At 43.6% G+C, this 26,658-nt stretch overlaps 1 protein-coding gene across 1 annotated transcript in view; it reads right to left on the bottom strand.

Annotated features, from left to right (window-relative positions):
• The window catches only part of CSMD1 (CUB and Sushi multiple domains 1), a 1,869,137-nt gene that overhangs the window by 600,892 nt on the left and 1,241,587 nt on the right, over window positions 1-26,658 (bottom strand). The gene's annotated exons all lie outside the window — the stretch shown is intronic.

Raw genomic sequence — 26,658 nt, 5'->3', positions numbered from 1 at the left:
TTGATAAAGATGAAATCACCAGTTTGTCCCTATTAGCCTATGTGTGATCAGAGCGCCCAGTGTGTGTATGCGTCCGGCGAGCAGCTCTGGGGGGCACCTGGCCGGCTACGTCGGCGGAGCATGAAACTCTCGACCTCAGGGCTGTGAGTGGGAGCCACAGGCCACTTGAAAAGCCTAAGTAACGCTGCTGGGAATTGGCTGTTCTTGAACGCCCGCTACATTGCACGCGCTTTCCTAGGGGTAGAAAATACGGAAATTAAAGTGAACCGTCCGATTGTCGGAGCTCAAACGGTAGCGAACAGACGATCATCACCCTGTCCTCAGCGTGCACGGACCATTTCCCATGTTCGTTCTAGAAATAACCCCCGAGTGGTGGCCCTGAGCTCGGCAGCCCCGCGGCCGTCGGGGGAGAGCGCTGCTCGGTGGCTCGGGGGGCAGGGGGGCTGCTGTGCGCCCGCCAGGTGTCGGCGCCACCGTAGAGCAGAGGCTGAGTGACGACATTGGTGCTGGTTGTGCTGTGACGTGGGGCGATGCCTCCGGGACATCGTGGTGGATGATGCGGACGCTGCCGGGACAGCAAAGCAGGGCTAAGAGGAGAGGGCAGGGTGCGGGGTGCCGTGTTGGGCCGGGGGTCACGGGGTGCCTACTGGGGCGGGCCCGGGGAGAGAGGGGAGGAGGATTGGGGTGCAGGGGGCTAGACGGATGCCTGTCCTTGGTGGGCTGCTCTGAGAGCCAGGCCTTCGGCTCAGGGTCAGGAGGAGAGACGGTTTGCAGGCCAAGGCCAAACCCGCACCGAGCTTTAGGGGATCAGGCTGTTAGTACAAAGGGAAGGAGGAGCTCTGGGAGCGTCGCCTCGGGAGCAAGCGGCCTCTGCAGCCCTGGAAGCAGGAATCCCAGGGCTGGTTGCAGACTGCACAGCCCGGCCCAGCCCGCTCTGGGGGCTACGAACCTTAACCACACGGTAAACCGAGTCACCCACCCTCTCCGTGCAGCTCTCTCAGAGGCGGGATACATGCACGTGCAGACACGAGCAATAATTAGACCAGCGACGCCTCTCACTGCAGGTGTTTCCTTCAGCTGAATCCATCCCTTTGCAGTTGGCCCTGGCCTCTCCTCAAAGACTAAGGACTGAGCCCACCGCAGGTGTCTGTGCTCTGTAGGGGCCAATTGCTCGCTGTCCCTCGACGTCAGCGTGGTTAGAGAAACAGATATGAGTGGACGAGCAAGCGCCCGGAACACAAATTAAAAAAAAAAAAAAAAAAAAACACCCACTAATACTGAGGATAGCATCTTACACAATTTGGGGAAAAGCTCTGCGTCCTGTGTCCCCTTCTCTCTTACTCCGCTATCACTCGCGTAACCGGGGACCTCGCTCCCGGCCGGACTTCAGAGCATCTCTCGGTGGGGAGGCCTTGGCCAACCACGACCACGGCTTTCTTTTCTTGGTTGCCACGTGCTTCAGGTAAAAGACTGATTTGTACTTGCGGCCGCTCATTCATTCGACCAACAGGGTTCCCTCAACTAAGTATTGGCCGTGACAGTCCCGAGTCCACGAAGCTCGAGCAGAGGGATTTTGAGTTTTCGGGAGGCTGACGTTTCAGTGACGCTATTCAGTGACACAGAAATGACGTCCTGGCGGAAGCGTCCCATGCTCATTGACTTACTCATGTGCCGTATCATTCATAGAGTCAACAGGGATCACCTCAGCACCTGCTGGGGGTGAGGCCCTGCACTAGGAATCGGGCACGAAGAGCAGGACAAGATGCTCACTTCACCACCCACAGGGCTTCCAGGCGCCGATTCAGAGGAAACGACACGGGCGCCTGACCACCTGCAGTACAGGGCATGGGGGTGATGACCAAGGGGGACTTTCTCCTCTTCCCCAGCGTGCGAGTGCATAGACGTGTGTTGGGATGTTGAAGAGCCACCCCGAGTCATCCTCTGGGACCTTGGGAGGTCCTCTTGCTTGGTTATGGTTGGGCTCTGAAGGACAGCCCTGGGCTTGAGGTCAAGGACTCGCCCCACGATGTAGACGCTGCTTGATCCCCCCTTGCTCGGTCATATCCGCCCGTGTGCGCCCTCCCTCGTCTCTCGTCGACCTCTCCACAGCAACCTTCCATCCGGTCCCCTTGTTCCCCCTGTTTTCCTGGAAGAGTCTACTCTCCCAGAAGCTCTGTCTATGATGTTTCTAAAACCTAAGCAAGACGAGACTGGTGCCCCCAACAGATATCCCTCAGTGAGTTACTACTCACGGCGAATGAAACCAATGACCTTTGGCCTTGTGTGACCTGCCACCCGACCCCCTAACCCCTCCGTCCTTCCTCCAGGCATTACCCACCCCGTGTCGCTCTGGGCTCCCTGGCCTCCTGGCTGTCTTTGGGAGAAACCGACCACGTGTGGGCCCTCTGCCCGGAATGCCAGTCTCCTCTGGGCTCAACCCCTCTCTGTCTCCCAGACGCCACAAAGCTGGTTGGGCAGAAGGGCCTTCCTCGCCTAACATAATGCACAAAAACATCCACCACCCTTTTATATCCTACGATCCCTCTACTCCTCTTCATTACTTGGCATATTTTTTTTCATGGGTTCTTAGGCCAGCAGCATAAGCTTGGTGGTAGATCCATGGATTTCAGAACTACAACAGAAATGTCGAAGGCGCCCAATGAACACTTATGGACAGAATAAATGAATGTCCACGGGAATAAACGTGCTTGAAACCCTAGGGCCCCAGTTGACTCTAGGTGAAAAGGAAGCAATACTCCCTCCCTACCCACACAGCAAACCCTCTGTGGTGCCAGGGAACCGCAGGCAGGAAAGCTCTCCGTACAATCTCAGGTGTGACAGTTAGATGTTTTATGGAGATTTTAGGCATCCTAACTGGCAGTAGTAATCAGCTTTCAAAACCCTCTTAGGATTCTGGTTTCATCAGATTGAGTAGTTTAAATTCCTTTAAAATTCTAGTTTTATGATCCTTTGTTTATAGCTAGTATTTTCCTCCAAAGCATAGTAAGATTCTGATTTATTTTTTGTTTTCATTTTGAGGCAAAAATTGACGCGTTCACGTATTTTCCCAAAATCGTATCAGGTGCTTCAATTACAAGAAATGTGTTTCAGGGATCCCTGGGTGGCGCAGCGGTTTGGCGCCTGCCTTTGGCCCAGGGCGCAATCCTGGAGACCCCGGATCGAATCCCACGTCGGGCTCCCGGTGCATGGAGCCTGCTTCTCCCTCTGCCTGTGTCTCTGCTCTCTCTCTCTCTCTCTGTGTGACTATCATAAATAAATTAAAAAAAAATATTTAAGAAATGTTTTTCAATCAGGCCAGGCCCAGTAAAATGCTGGAGGCGGCGAGGCTGTTCGTTGTTGCACTGTGTACGATCGCATTGAGTTTCTCCCCACCTCCTAGCAAACCCTCACTGATCAGGGACAACGACTTGCTGCTAAATAAATTCAGGTTAATGTGAAGATGACAGTAAGCACCACCACCATCATCATCCTCATTATCCTAATTTCCTTTGCATTTACTTCAGAAGACAGGACCTGGGAAGAGGAGTCAATTCACCCAAAGGACTGGATTTTAAACTTGATTCCAACAGAGTAAGAGCGACTGGAGGGAAGTCTGTGTTTCTAAAATATTTTTTTCAAATCCTACCATATATACAAACGTGCCTAAAAATCCCGGAATGTATTTTACGCACAGTCTCCAACATCTCAGAAGACATAGCTTACCATGTTAGATGGGCCGCCGTGACACCCGGCCGGTTTGTACAGGGAGGCTTTATTCTCCTTGGTCATTGATAAAGCATCCCAACTTTTTTTTTTTTTTGTAGTGTTTTTAAAATCATAAACTTTTATTTTATGTATACTCGACAAAGTTTTCAATGTGTGTAAATGATTTATTTCTATTTTTTTTCTCATAGAGTTTACCATTCCAAGGTGTTCATGACAGTATAGTTTTAGTTCCCTTGTGCTGACAACGTTCATGAAACTAAAATAATTCAAAAGCAAAAATACAACAAGCTAACCAAACTGAAGGAAAGAAAGGAAAGTAAATATCTTTCATTCCTTCCAAAATATATTGTTCCAAAATGATTGATGTTGATGTGCTTTTAAAGATTTTGCAAGTGTAGGGGATCTCTCGGTGGCTCAGTGGTTTAGCATCTGCCTTTGGCTCAGGGCGTGATCCTGGGGTCCCGGGATCGAGTCCCACATCGGGCTCCCCACATGGAGCCTGCTTCTCCCTCTGCCTGTGTCTCTGCCTCTCTCTCTGTGTCTCTCATGAATAAATAAATGAAATCTTAAAAAAAAAATTTTTTTTGCAAGTGTCTACTTTTTTTCTAGATGAAATCTTTCTCAGGAAAGAGATCTTGTAGCTGTAACTTTGTAGAAGTTAAGAGAAAAAAGGCAAAAAAAAAAAAAAGAAAGAAAAAAGGCTGGTGTGTCCATTTCATTTTCATAAAGTTCATAATATTTAAAAAATATAAACATTAAATTAAAGGACTCTAAAACCTGGGAACACCTGGGTGGCTCAATGGTTGGGCATCTGCTTTCGGCCCAGGGTGTGATCCCGGGGTCCTGGGATCGAGCTCTGCATGGGGTTCCCTGCATGGAGCCTGCTTCTCCCACTGCCTGTGTCTCTGCCTCTCTCTCTCTCTCTCTGTGTCTCATAAATAAACAAAATATTTTTAAAAAATAATTTAAAAAGGACTCTAAACCATAACTCAAGAAATTGACAGAGAATCTGAAGGCCTTTCTGACAGCTCTTGCCCCAAAAGACTGACCAAAACTTATCCATTTTACAAGTCACAACATGTGTCAACATCTGGAACACGCCTTACACTCTGGTTATCACATCTCAGAAAGCGTATAATGAAATTCAACCATATATTCATCCCAGAGTGTGAGAGGCAAACGTTAAACGTTGAGAAAGTTTGCAAGATGATTGATCGTTGAACACAGCCCTTATTGGTTAAATTACATGAACTTAAAATTAAATCCTTTACTTCAAAAAAGATGCAAAAACTACTCAGATATCATAAATTCCTAATCATTTTAGGATATTTGGCCTAGATCCTCACCCTTGAGGCTGGTTACGTCCACAGTACTCGTCTGGTGGAGATACTACCTAAGGGAGTTGTACTGCATGTTGCTGTCAATGACATCACGTTGACAGCTAGAAATTGGCCGACATGGAAGCATCTAGACCAGATTGAAGAGTGTTATAAATCAGGCCCGGCCCCTCACATAACTCGTGGTCAGACATTTACTGGCACACTATTGAATGTAAGAGATTTACAGAAAGCTCCCACTCCACTTCCCAGGACCAAACCATGGGTTTCATTCTCACAGAGCTTTCTCCCGCCGCCCCATCCCAAAGAGACTCAATGATTTTTTCCCTTTCTTTCTTCTTATACCTCCTCCTTGTAATTCTATTATAACACATACCATGTTTTAATTTACTTATTTATTTAATGTTTATTTTCCTTTCCCTCTAGAGAGGGAACTTTCACAGTGCAATGTATTGCAGAGTTTCCATAAGTGTTTATAGAGTTAATAGTAAATGAATCAATTAATTAGTGTAGAGAAGGAAGAAATTAAAGGGGATTCTTGTGCTATTAGACTATCAGGCTTTTAGCGCTTGTCTGAAAGGCTCAGACACAGGGAAGATAATCATCCCGTCACGTATGTCATGTGTGTCTGAACCAGAATACATAGTCCCACACGCACTTCCATCTGCTACGCCTTCCAAGGCCGTGTCCTCTACAATCTACAACGCGCAATAGGTGCCTTGGAAATGAGGCAGCCGCCCAACAAGAGAGACACGGTTTCATGACTTAGTATAAGACAATTACTTAGCAAGAATAGGGGGTGAGGGCGTTTGAAGAAGGAGCCTCATCTCTCCTTAGTCTCTAGACACAACTTGGCTCTTGCCTCACGACAAGCAGGAACTTGTTTAACAACCGACCCAATTGCAATGCTCATAAACATTTTACAGGAAAGGCATTCGCATCTTCAATATTTCACAGAGAGCCTGCCCTCTCAGTATGCACATACTTGATTCAGAAGTTAATTTTAACTTGAATAACTGAGCTCCCTCGACCTAGGGGGCACTGGCAACCTATACATAAAGCATTTATGGTGTGAGTTATTTTTAACTTACACCCAATCAGCCAGCTTGCTGCATAAGAGGGGTATTGGATTTGAGTCTGCAAAGAAATTGGAGCTATTCTCCTGGGAATAGAGGCACAAACGTGTGCGGTGGCCACTGGTGTGGCTCGGGCCATCCTCGGGAACCCTACAAACAAGCTGCTATTTTGTCACATTGCCTGACATTCATAATGAAGATTCTGACACAATACTAAGATCCGGAGGTGTCTTCAATAATGTCAAAAGCCGACTGCATTATGGTTATCTTCATTCTGTTATCGCGAACCGATAATTCAGCAAAAATGCCACATTCTCTGAATGTGGATGTGAGTATCAGTTCTTGAATTGGATGTAAATTATCCTATATTATGCAGTCAGTTAGCAGATTGACACCAGCTCAGTAGAAGTTATCATTTTCCAAGTAGATTTCCGTGAAATCAGAGATACTTAGGTAGACATTGCACTCATGGTTTTTTGCATTATTATTATAAACAGAGCAAAAGATAATAATAACTGTTAAATATATTGGGCCATGTACATGATTCGTGAGCTAATGTAATACTCTTACTAATTAAAGGCTTACTATGCGTCAGCGCTATGCTGAGCTTTCTCAAACCAGCGTCTCATTTAATAGCATAGTAATTCCAGATATTCAGTAGTATTATCCCCATTTCACAGATAAGGACATTGAGTCAAGAAGATTCACCAGTGCCGGGCAGACAGCCAGCAGGGGAGGAGAGCGGGATGGACCCTGGACTTGAGGGTTCGATGGCCTTTGCCGTTCATCACAGTGTTAACTCTTCCAAAATTAAGAGGTAAGTAAGGGGGCGGCTGGGCGGCTCAGTGGGTCAAGTATCTGACTTGGGCTCAGGTCCTGATCTCAGGGTCCTGGGATCCAGCCCTGAATCCCTGGGACCCAGCCCTGTGTCAGGCTCCCTGCTCAGGGGGATGTCTGCTGCTTTCTTCTCCTCCTGCCCCTCCGCCTTGCTCATGCTCTCGTTATCTCTCTCTATTTCTCATAAATAAATAAATAAATAAATAAAATCTTTAAAAATAAAATCTAATGGAAGGTAAGTTTTCCAAACAAGTGGAACTGATTCCAAAACAAGAGCAAGCAATGTTCCCAGGACAGTTTTCAGACAAGTAGGATGGGTTTAGGACAAGCCAAGGAAACAATGGTGTGAATCCTCAAAGATAGTGAATGGATGCAATGCATTTGCTCTTAGCAACCTAAGAAACAGGAATCAGAAACGGGCCAGAAACCCCAGGATTCAGATTGTTCTGCATGGGAGGCTCTTAATCCCCGGGGAATGCAGGGATTTGGAGGACTCCTGAACACCCGCCTGTCTTTCTTCCAGTGGGGAAATCCCTCCTGCCGTGGAACCCCGTGTGAAAGGTGCCTCTCCCCGCTGTCCTCCCACCGGTTATCCCAGTGCTGTTTCTCCACTGAGCCTTCTGCAACAGGACCCTTCCTCATTCCCACCCTAAACCAAGTGGAGAAGGAGAGACCACCGCCTCTGGTCATCCTAGGACCCAACGCACACCTTCGGCCTTGCCTCCTTCCTCCTCCTCGAGGAGATGCCGCTGTTATGGGCGCCTGTCCTCGCGTTGTGAGAGTCCAGCACACATGTGATGCTCGCATGTAACCCCCGTAGCAGGTGCGGGGTACACGGACAGTGTGGGGTGCTATTTTCTTTCTCAGTTCATGAACAGATGAAGACTTTGGAGGGAAAGACCACAAAGCTGAGAGGACGTGGTGCTGTGGCCGGAATGTTCGCATCTCCACAACCTCGTAGGTTGAAGCCCTCACCTCCAACATGATGGTATTTGGAGGTGGGGCCCGAACAGGGTTAGATGAGGTCACGGGGGGTGCGGAGGCCCCGCCGGGATTAGTGTCACGGCCTGAGGAGACCGTGGGAAGGCTGCCATTTGCAGGCCAGGGACAGAGCCCTCCCCAGAAACTGAATCTGCCAGCCTCTTGATGCAGGACCTTCCCGCTTCCAGATCGGAAGGAAGGAAGGGCCTGTCGTCTATGCCACCCAGGTTATGGTACACGATTATAGCAGCCACGCTGCCTCTGACAGCGCTGTTTAGTCATGGTGCACACTCCTGCCTGCATTCATCACGTAAGGCCCGTATGTCCCTCAGTGACCCTTCCCTGGAGGGACGGTCCCGGGCACTATGGCCTCAGCCCCACTGCCTGCCAACCTTCCTGTCAAATAGACAAAGTAATCACCTGCCCCCTAGGCTTCAGTATTTTATCATTGATGACAAATATAGCCACAGGGAATATTCATATGATTAGCACCTGTATCTCTTAATATATTTATATATTCTGAAGTATCTTAAGAAACCAGGAAGTAAATTAGGTTTGAGTCCTAAAAAAAGAAGTTGATTTGTCTGGGTGATTTTGAAAGCTTGCTTTCAGACCTTCACGATGACACATTTCATTTTCTCTTTGCCTTAGCCATACCTGAAACAGCTCATTTATTTCCTACTGCTGGATTTTTTTTTTTTTTCCCAGATAATTTTTTCCTCCTTTAGCCACACTGCATTGTGTATAGAAGTAAACAGTGACTGTGGGGTCAGGCGCTGAGGCCCTGATCCGTGCCCTAAGCACGTGGAGCTGTGTTACCCCGGGGGCAAGCTAGTTAACCTGAGTGTTCATTCCTGACATGTGTGCAGCTCTAGCTCTGTGTGGCGGGATTGTTTTCAGAGCAGATGATGATGTGCACTCCACCCGCCACGCTTAGCACATTCTAGGCACTGAGCCCATGCTAATGTGAGTCCTGTAAAGCCTATCTCATTCTCTATTTCATCAAATTTCATACATTGTCTGAAAACCTTTTGCATCTCAGAAGCCCATATATCTTAAATACATACTGATGGGACATCTGCCCTCCCGAATAACTCCCATCGTACACTACATAGGGAATCTGTTTCCTGAGAAGTTTGGCTCAGGTTGGGTGTGGGGCTAGGGGCCTATACCTGCATATAGTGTGTTAATCATGATTTTGATTTTGATGATATCCTAAAGCCGAGTATACATTTCAATCAAACATGAGATAACCAAAATGGGGATATAAATGCTATACGAATAAACAAGTGAAAACTACCTTTTAAAAGTGTAAGATTTAATGGTGTGCATCTGATATTTCTCTCCCAGAAAAGTTATCTTTTAAGCTATTCATGTAACAAAGAGACTAAGTATTGATCAGGGCTATTTCAGAGCACTTCTTGAATAGATATGCAATTATTTACCCACACATATACCCAGTCTAAGGCCATCGCCAGACAAATATCATACATGCATATTTTTAGACTACTGGATTGTGCAAAACTCAGTATTTCCATTAAATTCTTGAACTCAGAACAACCCTGCCTCATCCATCCCATCTTTTTCTCCCATCATCAAATAGCATCACCCTAAACAACTCTCTATGGGACCAAAGAAGAGGGGCCTGGATGTGAGCAAAAGGAAAGTCGGATGAGTACAGCAAGCACAAATCTCCGCGGGGTGGGTACCTCTCTCTAAGGCATTTTGTGCATGTGGAACCTTGGCGCTTCCCGGGATGAGCCCGTGGACCCTGGTGAAAAAGGATCCACACAGACCGAGCCCTTTCATTTCGTCTCCTCCCCAGTCTTCCACCACAAAATCACCAGTGAGCTGTTTATTCTGGGCATCATGTCATCCTCACTTCTTTGCTAAAGCAATTACACGTAATGGTGTGAAGCTCTCTGCCTAAGGGGAATTGAGAATCATAACGCCACCACTTCTGGAGAGCCGCCCATGTGTGCCCGTCAGCACTCTCCCACACTGGGGGCATTTTAGCTCCGTGGTAGAGGATTATTTTAGGTTGGAAACAATGAAATACCTTCAAAGCACTTTTTTGAATATCATTTTTGTGCCTGGTCTCTCTTCTACTGAAAACATTTCCATATTCTTTTATATTTTTTTAAGATTTTATCTATTTATTCATGAGAGACACAGAGAGCGAGGTAGAGATGCAGGCAGAGGGAGAAGCAGGCTCCAAGCAGGGAACCCGATGTGAGACTCAATCCCAGGACCTAGGATCACGCCCTGAGCCAAAGTCAGACACTCAGCTGCTGAGCCACCCAGGCGTCCCCATTTTCATACTCTTTTATTTTAATTCCTAAAGTTATTTTCTGAGTTATCATCCCTTCTCCACATGAGGGTGTTGAGACAAAGAGGTTCAATCATTTACCAGCATCCCTACAAGTAGTGATTGAGATTCAAACTCAGGTCTTCAGACTCCAGATTTAATGTCCTCTCAGCAAAGCCATATCTGCTTTGCTTTAGTTTGATAGCAAAACATTTTGCCAGAATTTTGAGGACATAAAGGATATTCATAAATGTTAAGCTAGTTGTTTGCTTGCTTTTATTTAACATTCTTATTTATTTAAGATGTTATTTAAACTCAGAATACTAAGTTTCAGAAAAGTTGGATTCATGTAAAGTTTATGTTTGATGTGAAGGAAAAGCATGACCCAAACTCATGAGAACACATTTGAATTAACAGATTAACACCAAACGGATAAAGTTTTCTCTATTCTAATTTAATGATGGCTATTCTAAATATGGAAAATTCACAACTTTAAATATTTTTTTTTCCTCTGAATGATTCTTTGATACTTAACATTCCCATTTAGATGCAGATTTTGGAATATTTCTTTGCCTGCCAATGATGTGCATATATTCTGTCTTCTTTACATGCCATCCAAATCAGCCTGCACTCTCCTACCCATGTATTTTGTTCTCTTTGGAACCCAGTTTGGGATAATGATACAGAAGTTAAAATAGTCATAACGTTATTGCAGCTCAGCAGACTCATCCTCATTCCGAATGCCACAGATCATATTCCAAACTGGCTCTAGTGTTTCCATCAAAGCACTTATTATATTCACCATTTCCATGTATTATACGCCGTTCTAAATTTTCTTTTTGAATCAGTAGCATTGTAGAGAAGAACTTGGCCAAATTTTACCCTTAAGCTATCTTTGGAATAAAATATCGCAAGCAAGTTCATTTTGGAACCAACATGTCTAGATTCAGGCAAGCTCCACTCACAAGGATCAACATATGGTGGGAATGCAAATTGGTACAGCTGCTACAGAAAACAGTATGGAGGTTCCTCAAAAAAATTAGGAACACAACCATATGATTAGACAATCCCATTCTGGGTATCTCTCCGAAGGAAATGAAATAAATATCTAAAGAGACATCTGCACTCTCATGTTCATTGCAGCATCATTCACAATAGACAAGACAGGGAAACGACTCAAGTGTCGTTGGATAAATGGATAAAGAAGGTGTGGTTGATATTGACGATGGGATATTACTCAACCATGAGAAAGAGGAAATTTTACAACTTGGAACAACATGGATGGACCTTGAGGGCATTATGGTGAGTAAAACGAGTCAGGCAGAGAAAGAAAAAAAAAATATTGTATGATTCTGCTTGTATGTGGAATCTCAAAGAGCAGAACCCGTAGAGTAGAGAGTAGATGGTGATTGCCAGGGCTTCAGGTTGGGGGAAACAGCCCCAGAAAGATTGGTCGGAGGGTACAGATTTCTGATTATAAGAGGAGTAAGTCCTGGAAGCCTGACGTACAGCATGGATAGGTACCGGCACTGCGTTACATTCTTGAATGTTAAGAAAGTAGATGTTAAATGTTCTCACCACTCTACCTCCCATCAAAAAGGTAATCATGTGAGGCAATGAAGGCATTAACCAACCCAATGATAGTAATTCTTTCACGATATATACCTGTATCAAATCATCATGTTGCACACTTACATGGTGTTAGATGTTACACGGTGTTAGATGTTGATTGTATCTCAACAAAGAAAAAAAAAAGAAGGATCAAAATAATGTAAGTCTACCTCTTGAAATAAAAGTAAGACCTCTTGGCTATGGATCAATTTGCTGGTTTCATCATTAAACATACAACGGTGGAGTTTGGGAAACACTAATTGGATTCCGTTGTTTTGGGGACACTTAAGTGACTGACAAAATCGGATCCTGATTTGGAAGAAGGAAGCCACTGTTTTGGGTCTTGGTTTTTCCCCCAAGAGTGGCTACAAATTTAAATTGTCTGAGGGCTAACTTCATCCACTATATTGACTTGGATGACTCAGCAGTCTGATTGGTTTTTCAACCATAGAAATTCCTTAAAACTGTTCTACACATCATAAAAGTGTCATTTGATGCTAAGCATAGGGCTCGTTTTTGTAAAATCAGAGCATAGCTCATCCGGCTGAGTTACTGGCTTCATGGATAATGAAGACAGTCCGGAATACTTGCTAGGAAGGTGATGTCGAAAAATTTCTCTTTCACGGGCAGCAGTGTGACCTCAGGGAAGAGCCTGGAAACCTCTAAAGGTTGTTTTCACTTTTGCAAAATAGGAAGGCGAGACCACATGAATCGCGGGATCGGCTTTCAGCTTCCTTCCCTCTGTGGGCTGGTCGAGCCAGAGATTCCTGAACAAGTGCCTTTCTCGTGTCCACACGGAAGTTCATCCAAACACAGGAGGGCATGAGGAGGCGACCAGTAAAGTGGAGGTGGCAGGTGAAGAGTTGCAAGAAGCACATTACAGAACCTAACAAAATATCCAATCCACATCCCATAAACAGGGTCCTGCGCACGTTAACGGCATGACTACTGATGCGGTGTACTCATGGTCCTCTCCTTGAATGCACCTGCGGTGCCGTATGGGGGCCCTCACATCGCTGATGTACCCAGGATCAGCTCCAGCTTAGACCAGCTGTCATGTCTAGCTTAACATTTGTGCTGGACACCCCGCCCCCCCCCCCACACACACACATGCACTTCAAGCACAGCTCTAGTTTGGACAACAAAGTTACCTATGTGTGATAGGAGAAAAAAGTTATCTGTCGCCTGTTCATAGATTGGATAAGACCACCTCTGTCTTTATCATTTCACTATGATAAATAAGGAAGCCACATCTAAAAGGAAATTACTCTCTTCTTAATTTAAGGCTATTAACACCGATCCTTAAAATAAATTATGAAAGAATCATTATTGAGAAATCTATAAGAAAAATAATGCTTTCAGTGTTTATTTTCTTGTAGACCTTCTCAGTGCCAATGCTCTTAGTCTTCTAGTTTAAATGACCTGGTCTCCGAGATGTCCTCTGACGAGTTCAGGCGGTACGGAGCACAGTTTACCTTTTGCTCTGAAAGCCACCCTCCAGGGCGGCTGATTCCCTGGCTCGGTTTCCCTAGGGAATGGCTGATGGCCTTTGGAAACAAGCAGCCCTCTTGAAGACTGTGGGACCTTGAGTTATGGCAAAGTCCTACCCGTATAAGCACTTGATCTTTGCTCCACTAACGTCTCTTACGAGAGGAAAAGATCGTGTGGCGTAGTGTCCATACCTCTCCTCCACAATACAAGTGCTGAGCAAGCAGTTGTGAGCACTTCCCCACCTTACTCTGGTCCTGCTTCTTCCTTATCCATTTTCTTTGTTTATCTGAATTTAAAGACATCTTCCTCTTAAATCTGACAAATTTTAGTATCATTTTTTAGTTATTTCTTTGCTTTTATCCTGCTTCTTTTTGTTTATAGAGATGTTCAGCAGATTCAGACCATTGAACACTGAGTCTATTTAACTATTTTGAAGTATTTCAATACCTTATATTTAGATACAATTAAAGTACATAATAGTGCCGGCTATAAATTGGCCATAATAAATATGTGTTTCATGGAAGTGAATGAACACAATAGTACATATTTATCCAAAATTACAAATATTGTCTCTTTTATTTTGAAACGGAATATAACAAAATATAAAGCACTGATTTTAAATGAGGGAAGTCTTAAAATTCTTTTTTATAAATGCCAGTAGAAAGTTTAATCATCCAGTGATACTTATAAAAAAGGATAATGTAGTGTGTAGATGTGCTTGGCATTCAGATATTAGACCTTGGATCTGCTAAGTGCACTTGGGGCCTTGGATCCTTAACATAAAATGGGGTAGTAATTACTGTCAGACGGGTAATAAAAACTATGCTTTCTATTATGTGTAGAATTTTCCCACACTACAAGTGCCTACTAAATATTAGCAACCATCTATAATTATTATATACAAAGTGAAATGTTGGGGAAGAAAGCCCATTTGGAAAAATATATATATAAATTCTAGATTTTTCAGTGCACTGAAATTTCGTATTACTCTTGCAAGATCTCCCCAGCCTGAGATTTCTCAATTTAAAAAACAAATTTACGTTTTAAGCATTCTGGGTGAAACGTTAGCATGATAGAGATTCTAAAGTGCTATACATAATGGAGATGACTATTAAGGTATAGTAATCAAGACAGTCCCATATTGACAAAACTGACAAATAAACTGGAAGAGAATAATGAGCCCAAAGACAGACCCACAAATACAGTCAACTGATCTCTGTTCGACAAAGGAGCAAAGGCAATTCAACGGAGAGAAGACAGACCTTTTAGCAGATGGTGCTAGAACTGGACATCCACGTGCAAAAATACTGACTCTAAACACAGATCTCACATCCTTCACACAAATTAAGTCAAAATGGATTATAGACCTAAATGTAATATGCAAAAGTCTATGAGTCTTTGAAGGTAACAAGAGAAAATCTAAACGATCTTGCACCTGGCAATGATTTTTTAAAATATTTATTTATTTATTTATTTATTTATTTATTTATTTATTTTAAGAGAGAGAGAGAGAGAGGGAGAGAGGGAGTGGTGAAGAGCGGCAGAAGGAGAGAGAGAGAGAATCTCAAGCAGACGCTACCCCCCAGTGCAGAGGTGGACGTAGGTCTCAATCTTTCACAACCCTGAAATCATGTCCTGAGTTGAAATCAAGAGTGCATGCTTAACCAACAACCCAGGTACTCTCGGCAATTATTTTTAAATGCAACGATAAAGGCACGATCTATTTAAAAAGTTGAGAAGCTGGACTTTGTTAAAATGAAAAACTTTTGCTCTGTGACATGTTAAGAGAATAAGAAGGCATCTCATGAATAGGAAGAAAATATTTGCAAAATGCTTATCTGACAAGATAATCGTTATTCAAAATATACAAAGACTCTTAAAAATCAACAGTAAGAAAACAATCAAACTAAAATGAGCAAAAAGCCTGGATTGGCATCTCCCCAAAGAAGATACAGATGGCAAAATGTATATGAAAAGGTGCTCCAAGAACATGCAAATTAAACACCGAGATACTCTTACATACCCATCACAATGGCCAAAATCCAAGCCATCAGTAACACCACATGCTAATGAGGATATGGAGCAATGAGAACTCTCATTCATTGCTGGTGGGAATGCAAAATGGTACAGCCATTGTGGAAGACATCCGAGTGCTTTCTTAAAAGACCAAATATTGTAACTCTGAGATCCAGGAATCACACTCAATATTTACCCAAAGCAGTTGAAAACAGGTCCATACAAAAACCTGCACATGGATTTTAATAATGACTTAAAAAATTTTTACAAAAAACACACACACACACAAAAAATTTTATTTATTTATATTCGAGAAAGAGAGTGTAAGGGGTGGGGGTGAGACATAGGGAGATGGAGAGAGAAACTCCAGCAGACTCCCTGCTGAGTGGGGAGCCCACTTGGGGCTCAGTTTCATGATGGTGAGGTCATGACCTGCACTGAAATCAAAAGTTGGACACTTAACCGACCGAGCCTCCCAGGTGCCCCTTAATGGCACCTTTATTCATAATTGCTAAAATCTGGAAGCAACCAAGATGCCATTCAGTAGGTGAATGAATAAATAAACCGTGGCTCATCCGGGCAATAGAATATCCCTCAGCACTAAAAAGAAATGAGCTACCAAGCCATGAAAAGGCATGAGGAAACCCTGCATATTACCGAGTGAAATACGCCGATCTGAAAAGGCTACGTACTGTGCGATTCCAACTATATGACTTTCTGGAAAAGGAAAAACAATTCAGACAGAAGAAGGACCAGTGTTTTGCAGGGTTGTGGGGGAGAGGAGCAATGAATAAGTAGAGCACGGGGAATTTTTAGGGCAATGAAACTATTCTGTATGAAACTGTAATGGTGGATACTTGACATTATGCATCATTCGAATGCACAACTCCCAGAAGACAGCGTGCTGGAAACTGTGGACATGGGTTCATAAGGCTGGTTTGTAAGTCATGACAAAACTATCAAGCCGTCTGGTGAGGGTTGGTGATGGTGGGTGTATTTGGGGGTGGGGTACGGGGTGACAGGTGATACACACAAACGCTCTGTACTTTCCACACAGTTTTTCTGTGACCTAACAACTTTTCTAAAATAATTGTTGATTATAAAATTATATTAAAACAATGAACACCAAGGAAAACAAAATCAAATAAAAATAAAAGAGAATGCGGGTCAAATAGAGAAAGCAATGGAGGATTAGCAATATCAGACACATGTCAGTTCCTAAGAGAAATCTTTATTAATACCGCTCATTGACTTCAATTAGTTCCCTTCTGAATCTCATAACTGAACCTGAAGGCGCTCCCAAACTGAGTTTTAAAAATACAATATAAAAGAGATTCTCATTCATGTTTTTCTAAAACCCCTTGTTAGCCCCAAAATGGAAAGATGCGGTCACAAAACAAGCAGACGGAAGGCTAGGGGCATAAGCATTTTGATGCTGAAAATATCAACCACGTGAAACCGCTCTCTGAGTGAAGGACAGCTGAACAAAACTAAGAAAAAGAAGCACAGATGTGGGAAAAGAAAAGAGATTAAAATACATAAGCTGGAGATACACATCCCTCAAATGCAGAGAGTGTAGACATTTGGGATCCTGACTTCTACTAACCATCCATTAAAGATATTTGGGGACAACTCTGGACAACTACATATTAAGGGAATTAACAAATTTAATTGTGTTGGGTGTTTTTTTTTTTAATTTTTATTTATTTATGATAGTCACAGAGAGAGAGAGAGAGAGAGAGGCAGAGACACAGGCAGAGGGAGAAGCAGGCTCCATGCACTGGGAGCCCGATGTGGGATTCGATCCCGAATCTCCAGGATCGTGCCCTGGGCCAAAGGCAGGCGCCAAACCGCTGCGCCACCCAGGGATCCCGTGTTGGGTGTTTTTAACGTGTACTACAGTCATGCTTTGTGTAAAAGGTGTATCAGGCCCTACATGCAGGATAAATACTTCTAGACATTATGTATTTCCAAATAAAACAGTGTGATGTCTGGTGTGTGCTGTAAGGTACCTTAGGGGAAAAATTGTGAGTAGGTGAGTGGATGAAAACGAAAGATGAACTGGAGAACATAGGAGGTTTTTTGCACAACGTTCTCCACTTTTGTGTATATGTAAAATGATCCATAATAAATAGGTTAATGTTAATTAATGAAATGAATGAAATATTTCCAAGTTGAAAAGTGTTCCCTCTCTCTGATGATTATGTAGGATCATGAACCATAGGCTCATTTCATTTGCTGCATTTTAAAGACCATTTTGGTCAAAATGTGATTAATACAACCATTCCCAACGCATCCGTAAAGTAAGAAAATGACAACAATCAAACAACTCCATGCCTTGCTTTAATCTGTAGGACCATGTGCTCTAGCAGGATTTTGGGGAGCACGTCCTGAGCTTCAGGGAGCTGTAGACACCTTCTCTCCCTTCCATGCGTCTTGACTCATTCACAGTTATCCTTGAGTCGGTGGAAGAACTTCCAGCTCAGTGCCAGAGGCCTGAGACTAACCGTAGATTGAGACCCCCCAGGATGATCTAGTTAACTCTTGCATCGCCCTTCCCACACATCACACCAGGTCACGCCATCTGAAACGCCAGCATCTCCTTTCAATAAAAATATCTAGGAAACAAAGTGTACAGCAAGGCATTCAGAAAGAGTAATGCATTGTCACCACGTGACTCTGGTGTGGAGTCACCGGCCAGGTCACGAGCTGAGGGTCTCCTTCCAGGGCACAGGCCGCAGCTGCCTTCCCGATGGCCATGCTCGCCCCGGATCGGTCCCCGCCCCGACTTTGCAGGCCTCTCTGTGACTCCCTTCTGGCGGCCTCTTGTAGCCCTTCTGGTTGTCAACCCTGCACTAGGTGGTGTCAGGCCCCCGCACGGGTCGCGCCCGGGGCCAATGCCCCTGCAGCCACCCCTGCGGTTGCCCAACCCCACCAGGAGTTTCGTGATCCCTCTCACGTCCAGGCAACCACGTCCCCAAAGGAAGGCACTCAGATAAAACTCCCTTTATGGGGCTGGTCCGTGCCAGGGCACCTCATCTGACCCAGAGCCACCTGACGTTCACACTCGAATAGAGATTTTGGAAAACCAAGCCTCCCGAAGAAAACGTGGCAAGTCTGACTTACGGCCCTGTGCCTCCCCTGGTTGGATGTTCTGAGGTCTGTGGACCTAACCATGCACCACAAAAACATTGCTCCTAGGCAGGAGAGTTGTTCTCTTGGAAACGTTTGACTAGTCTCATGGTGCTTTGGCCTTTACATCTCAAGGATACGTGATCCCATTCTCCATGCGATTCGCTTGAAGATGCCTTCTGCAGCAACACAAGTAAAATTACTATCAGCACTGATATCATCTAAAGAAGGTTTATAATACTGAAATTTTTCTCCGTGGTCAAGTGTCCATTTAGCATATATGTAGACTACAGAAAACATGCCAGATGGTCGGCCGATGGGTATCGATGGTACAGTGACCTACTCTACCCCGCGGACTGCGCCCCGGGGAGCCAACCACACGGGCAGTCAATACATCAGTGCTATTTATCCAGTGAATATTGCATGACAGGCATTACGTATTCTGAGGATACAGCCAAGTACAAGGTAAGGCCTCTTACCAAGGAGCTTATATTTTAGGAGAAAGAAAAATAAAACAGAAATAGGTAAGTAAATGTTCCCCATTATTGACAGATGTTGCATAAGTGGTGAGACATGGTCATGGGCAATATCATTTTTCCTAGAACTATGAGGGGGGCTAACTTAGCTCGGGGGTTCAGGGGAAGGCTGTCTGAGGACTGGTGTAGTTGTGAGCCGGAGGAGGAGAAGGAACCAGGTTGCAGAGCCTCAGCCGACCCGGGGTCTGGGGGCCGGGTCCCCGCTCCCTCTGTGGGGAACGTGTGGACTCTGAGCCTTCCGTGACCTCCAGGCGTCTTGGGGTGTGTCCAGGAAGGCAGGGAAGGCTCGCTCACTTCAGCTTTAAAGGATGATTTAGAACTCACCCGAGGAAGAGATAGGGAAGCTTGGGGACAGAGGGGGCGGGACAGAAGGGTTACTCACAACAGGTGAACCCGCAGGAGCGAGGGCAGGTGGCCTTGCGCACGCAGGTGCTGCCCAGGTGCGGGGCAAGGGCACCGCAGAAGCAGGAGGGCCTCCAGGACACGGCCAGCAAAGAGTTATCTCGGGGATGCAACACAACTTTGAACACTTGGAAGTACAAAGAGCTCAATTCAATTAAAATTATGAAATTAGAGTACCGTTCACGCAGGATTAGCAAGTAGTGTCCTTCATCAAAAGCACTTAATGCCTGATAACGAATGCTGAGTCGCAAGAAATAAAGGAACTGCTCAAATTGTCTGGTACACTTAGCCTCATTTTAACAAAGTACATTGCACCTAAGCCTTTTAATAGGGTGAGTATTAATATACAAACCATGAGAAACACCGGTCTGGCTTTATATTATGATAATTAGAGTTTATCGCAGATACAGAAGAGAACATGAGTAAAATATTGTCCATTTGTTTTCTGCCAGATTTAAAAAAATATATATATAATTATACATAAATATATACATATGTACATAAATATATATTTACATATATTATGTGTATGTATATTATATTTATATATTTTTATATATACACATATTTTTGAAGGATGATAATCCTGGAGGAAAAGGTTCATACATTTTACAAGAATATCCACAAAAGAGATTTTAGTTTGTTCCTTTCATTTTTAAAAGGAATGAAAACCAGAAATGAAGCTATTCACTCAACTAAAGCAAGTTTAAGCAAGCTATTGTGATATAAAGAGAATATAATGAAAAACTAGGGGATCCCTGGGTGGCTCAGCGGTTTAGCACCTGCCTTTGGCTCAGGGCGTGGCCCCGAGGTCCTGGGATCGAGCCCCGCATTGGGCTCCCTGCACGGAGCCTGCTTCTCCCTCTGCCTGTGTCTCTGCCCCACCCCCAGACCCCCGTGTCTCTCATGAATAAATAAATAAAATCTTTTTGAAAAAAAAGGAAAACTAAAGTTGGGTCGAAATCCATCGCAAATAATTTTTATATGGATTCTAGAAAACTGTGAGTGAAGTTTAGTAAAACGGCTCTTTGGTTGGTGGCCAGGATAGATTACAGCTGAGCGCTCTTCTTAGCCGACTCAGACTTGACCAATTGGATGCAGATTATAGATCACTCAGCAAAAACTTCTTCAATTTATAATAGGATCCTTCTTCCATTTTGCAGAAATCACCACTGTATTCATTACATGATACAGTTACCTAATGCATTTGGTGTTCTCCTACTTCATCTCTATCTTTTTCAGGATAACAGGTGAATCAGCCCTTCTGAAAAGTACACATAACTCTATGGGATCATTTTTCCCTTGTTCCCAATGTCAGAAACCTAGGGACTTGTGAAATCCTTTTTTTTTTTTTTAAATTTTTTTTTTTTATTTATTTTTATTTATGATAGTCACAGAGAGAGAGAGAGGCAGATACATAGGCAGAGGGAGAAGCAGGCTCCATGCACCAGGAGCCCGATGTGGGATTCGATCCTGGGTCTCCAGGATCACGCCCTGGGCCAAAGGCAGGCGCCAAACCGCTGCGCCACCTAGGGATCGTGAAATCCTTATTATGCATGCATTTGCACAAAAAAGCTGCAAAGATTTTCCTGGCGGAGGGAGTGCCTGAAAACTTTCTTACGTGTTAATTACCAAACTTGAATTTTACATAGTGGAAGTATCTCGCTTGGATGTCACATGGTTTATACTATTTTGTATGCCTTTGAGTTTGACAGATCAAACTATAAAACAGGTTATTTAAATAAGAAAATTGAAATCCCTGCAAATATTCTAATAATAATTGCAGCCTACAGTGCTTGCAAAATATGCAGCTTTCTGTCTGCAAAGCGCTTTTCTAATTACCCAATTCGTTAATCTTAGCTTCTTCTCTCCTTGATTTGTCATGTATTTTCACATACATATCTTAAAACACAACTTATTTTCTCCTCTGGCATAAACTTCCACTTAGCACATTTCTCCATTTGCTGCATCTTTATAAAAATAATGTAAATGCATTGAACTCAAGGAATATGATCAAATAAGTCTGATATCAGATAAATATAATCATTTGCTGTGATTAAATTTTCTAATTTAATCTGATTAATGTGATATTTAATTTGGACACATTCATTATAAAATGGTGAACACATTTGAAGTTAAAATATCATCACATTTTTTCATGTTATATTTCTTTGATGATTTATATTAAGGCCATTCCAACTTGCAGCCAAGAGAACAAGGAGGGGAAACAACTGTCCATTTCAAACTTAGGAATACATGGTGAAACTAGAAATAAAAGATACAGAATTTTGGAAAACAAATCAATAAGAATTTGTAAGATATATTTATTTTACTCTTTATTATTTTAATTAAGGTTTATTTCCATAATCGAAATCCCCTCATTTTATTAATATTATAGCTCATTTGAATCCCCATGAAAATATCTAACGAGTCGTGGGATTACGAATGAGAACATTTTATCAGTTTCTTTGCCTTCTGTGTATAGGCCATTCAAACTGTGGGATCTGGTCTCGCAAAACAGCCTGCAGGATCCAAGCAGGTCATGGGGTTCTGGGATGGGGCCTCACACCTTCCCTATTTAGGGCAGCCACCAGTCAGCTCTTCCTGTCTGTGCCGTGTGTGATTGTAGAAACTAGAATCTACTTATTGATTGAATGATTGATAGAAACCTATCAGCTTAAAGGAGAAAGAGAGAGAGAGAGAGAGAGAGAGAGAGATTATGGGAAAGAGCCTTTGAAAAGGATGAAAAGATGGTCCCCAGATGGGGATAAAATATTTGCAAACTGCAATTTTAACAAAGGATGAGGATCTAGAATATATAACAAACCCTCAAAACTCAACAGGAAAAACAAACAAATAAAAACAATCCAAATAGAAAGTGGGCAAAATATGTGAACAAGCATTTTGCCGGAGATGTACAGATGGCAAATGAGCACATGGAACGATGTTCAACCTCATTAGCCATTAAAGAAATGCAAATTGAGACCATAATGAGATATCACTACCTACTTATCAGAATGGATTTTTTTTTTTTTTTTAAGTCATAACATCAAGTGCTGGTGAGGATGCTGGGAAACCGGATCATGCACGCATTGCTTGAGAGGGTGAAAAATGATACGGATACTCCGGAAATAGGTTTGACAGATTCTTAGAAAACTGGACACGCGAATATCACGTGACCCAGCAATTAGACCTCTTGGCGTTTATCCAAGAGGCAGAAAAACCCGTGTTCCCGCAGAAGCCATTCATCACACCATGTCACAGCGGTTTTATTTTTAATAGCCCCAACCTGGAAACAAACCCAGGAACTTTCAACAGGAGCAAGGTTGGACTAACTGGTAGTTCAGCTGTGGAACACCGCACAGCAGGGAGAAGGAGCAGCCTTAACGCACAACCACTTGGATGGACGGCAAGCGAGCTGTGCTGAGGAAAGGCCGGTCACAGACTGGGGTTGGATGGTCCACTTAAATGACATTCTTGAAGCTGCAAACTGAGAGATGGAGGATAGAGGAGTCGTGGCCAGGGGGTGGCACCAGGGGGCCTTGTGGGGGGGGCGGGGAGCAGCTCTGCGCTGAGCGTGGTGGTGCTTACAGGAACCCACACACGTGACACGGTGACGCCGAGCTGCACACACGCACACACACACACACACACACACACACACACACCGGTCGGTGCACACAAAATTGATGAAATGGAGTAAGCTCTATGGATTGATCTAAAGTCAATTTACCCGCTGCGATATGATGCCACAGATAGGGAAGGTGTGAGCCCTCAGGACAACGGTGAAGGTCTGAGACCTCCTGTAGACTCCAAGTTCCTGAGAGTCTATGATCATTTCCATCATTTCCAGACAAACAGTTAAGAAGAGAGATTGGCAACAAGTAAAATGTCAGAAAGACACCGTGTGGGGCACATGTCAAGTGTTCCAGTCTTCGGAGGGTCACCTGTGGCGCAGGTAGGACATGAGTTCACCAGCCCCACCAGTGTCTCCTCCACAGGCTTTCACTGAACACCTGGCGGGAGGTGGGTGTTTCTCCCTTAATCTAGACACACGCGGTCCCTATGCCTCTTCTTACCTTGCCCATGTTACCGAGCACACTAATCACTGTCCTAAAAATTAACGTAAATTATCGGCCTAAACACCATTTGGTCAACATCAGTTCATTTATCTAAATTTCTCCTTCAGTGAGGCAGAGTCCTCAAGTCGGAGCAAACCGATTTCTTCCAGAAAACTGGAAATCAATTATAATGTAATGACCTTGTAATTTGATAAGCACTCAAATCAAAAGACTTAACCCAAAACTATTTTCAGTTTTCACTCCTGCACCTTTATAATATTATTTGAATAAAATGACAAGGACTAAGGGGTGGGTACCTTCTCTCTGAAACCCCTTGATGCTCTGAGTACTTGAGTTTTAGCTCCAGTGTCTTTGTCTTTACTGCGAGGCTGAGTAATTTAACTCAGACTCAGTTTCCTTGGATATAAAATGGTGGGCTTTCCCTGAATTCATAAAGGAGATACCATGATTAATTAGTTTAATCTTTGGAGTCTTTGACTGAAGCTACTCATTAGCAAACATTCAATCCTACAAGGTGACGTAATTATAACAATATGGTGATTCCTTCTAATGTTACTGCAATTTTTTAAACTCTACTCACACCCAAACACCAATAATCCCATAATCCTCCAGAGCTTCAGAGGTTTGGTGGTGGTGTTTTTTTTTAAATCCAGTTATTTGGGTAGATTAAGTTATTTTATAAAATTTGATGAAAGCTCATGTGACATGTTGGGCTTCTAAAAAAGTAGCTGATGGAAATGCCAAACCTAACCCTGCTCTTTCAGATCTGCCATAATCTGTAGGCTGTTTCCCGCTCACCCTTTGAAATAAAAGAATATATTCTCTAGTCCTCCTGCAAAGCGAGTTTTTCCCTTTAGTTGATCAATCATGCTCCATAATTGTACGCTGAAACTATTTAAAAAGCATTTGACTTCCTACTAGGGTTACAGTACAATTTAACCGTCTATAATCCAATCAAGCTATATCTTGTTTTACATATTTTAATAGATCCTTTTTTTTCCTGGTTACTTAAGAAATTATATATGTAAATGGCGTGTTAAATAATTGATGAACCACCTACTTCTGCTTCTAGTTACCAGTGGCGCTACTCTTCCCCATGCATCCAGACAGCACTTCCCTTTGCAGCAAGACTTTCCATCGCATTTTAAAAGATATTTTAGCTCCTGCAGTGACAAAGGCCTATTTAGAAACTGCAAGCATAATTTACTTACCTGATTTATGAAGCAATTTATGCAATCTAGTATATTCATGCTATATGGGGATGGATCTTTGTTAAGAAAACAAGGGTCTTTAACAATCGCAAAACTCCGTATTATTGCATTTTATGATAGAACAAAGTAGATTGGGGCAATTATCCCTTGTGTTTTATTAAACCTTTATACAACTGTTAGAGGTTAATGGGGCTATTATTTTTCCTATTGTCAAAATCTGCTTCGAAGCAAGATCTAGAGCACTCAGTGCCAGAAATCCAGCACAGAGAATAGCAGGCATGGCTTTTTCTGAAGCACGGTTACAAATCACTGTAGTCTACTACCATTCAAATAAATCACCCATTAATAATATAGCAAGAAGTTCCCCTAAAAAAACCCGATGATGAGTGGCACTGCTGGCAATTTAACAAGCATAGTGACTATAATAATATTATTATGAAACAAAACATGTTTTTTTGGGGGGGGAATGGGCGAAGCAAATAGCGTGTTAATTTTTGAAGATGATTCCCGTGGGGGTTAACAGAACCGCAGCATATGCAGGTACCTGGGAAATCACGGCCCGATGAAAATTATTTCCAGGATGAAGTCTCAGGGGTGGGAAGCACACAGCATCATGTGCAGCTGGTAGGATTAAGGGATGAGGGATGATTCTGTTCCCCGGGTAGCCTTGTCTTGGAGGTCGTATTAAGCGGGCCGCTCGGCGTTACTCATCAGCTCACCCCTCCCTCCGCAGCCCACCTCCCGCTCTGCCCCCGGGAGCAGGCTGGAGGACAGCTGTCCGGCCCGCCCCTCATTCTTCCAGCGACCCCTCCGAAGGCCAGCATGTCCCGCTCAGCAGCTCAGTGACAGGCGGACTCACGCCGCAGGGGGAGGAGGGAAGCAGTGGGCCACGGTGTGCTGACCTCCCAGGGCACCGCACCTACACCTCTAGACCCACCACCAGATCTCCCTACCAACTCTCAGCAACTCATAACAGAAAATGATGTTTCTAAAAAAATTATCCCTTACAGTTTTAATGTTTCCTCATATGAAGTGGGTATCATGTTCTAAGACTACAGAATTTTATTTGAATTAATGTGTTGTTCAATTTTTTTGTGTCTTTTTCATATAATGCATATTATTTTTATGGTAAGCATAGTCTTCTTTTGATCAATGCCAAGGCAGCATCTGTGGAGGAGACATGCATGACCGGGCCAGTAAAGAGGTCAAATTTAGAAGAGCTGGTGACTTGGCTGGCACAGCACGTGCCTAACTTAGTATTGTTCTACATCGTGTCTTCCTGTAGATTCTTTCTTTTTTCCACTCTATATAGATTCTTACTTTTTATGGGTCGATCTCCTATTTGGAAAGATAATAGATTTCTGTCTTTACTCAAAGCGCAGTCGATGTCGCTATGTTTATTACAACAATCTCTGTCTGGTAAATATTCACATAACCAGAAGTACCAGGAGGCTACAATTTCCTCTGGGGCAGGTACATATTCTGAACAGCTCTAAGCTACCGGTCTTTGCTCAAAGTGAGATGAACGAATGCGTGAATAAGACGGGAAATGCAAAGATGTGATTGAAGAAAAGTGTGAGCATCGCTTTGCCACACTGCTCTGGGCTACCACGTAAGAAGGAAACTCGATTGTTCCTAGACAAATATTTTGAGCAACTGTTATGTGCCCTTGGCTCTGTCAGGGACTTGGTAGATATGAGGGAGGAAAGCAGAACAAAGCTCTATCCTAAGGAGTTTGTACCGTAGGAGGGGGAGTGGAGGGACAGGAAATAAATAAGAACACACACACACGTATCCATACAAGTGTACACACTAAATATGCTCACACACAATAGGTATATATACGGGATGGGTACGACATGTTCTATGTGGTGCAAAGAAACGCAGAGCAAGGAAGAGGGGGATAAAGTGG

Source organism: Canis lupus, chromosome 16 (genome assembly GCF_003254725.2).
Source record: "Canis lupus dingo isolate Sandy chromosome 16, ASM325472v2, whole genome shotgun sequence".
NCBI lineage: Eukaryota > Metazoa > Chordata > Mammalia > Carnivora > Canidae > Canis > Canis lupus.
This window is presented reverse-complemented; position numbering and strand designations above follow the sequence as displayed.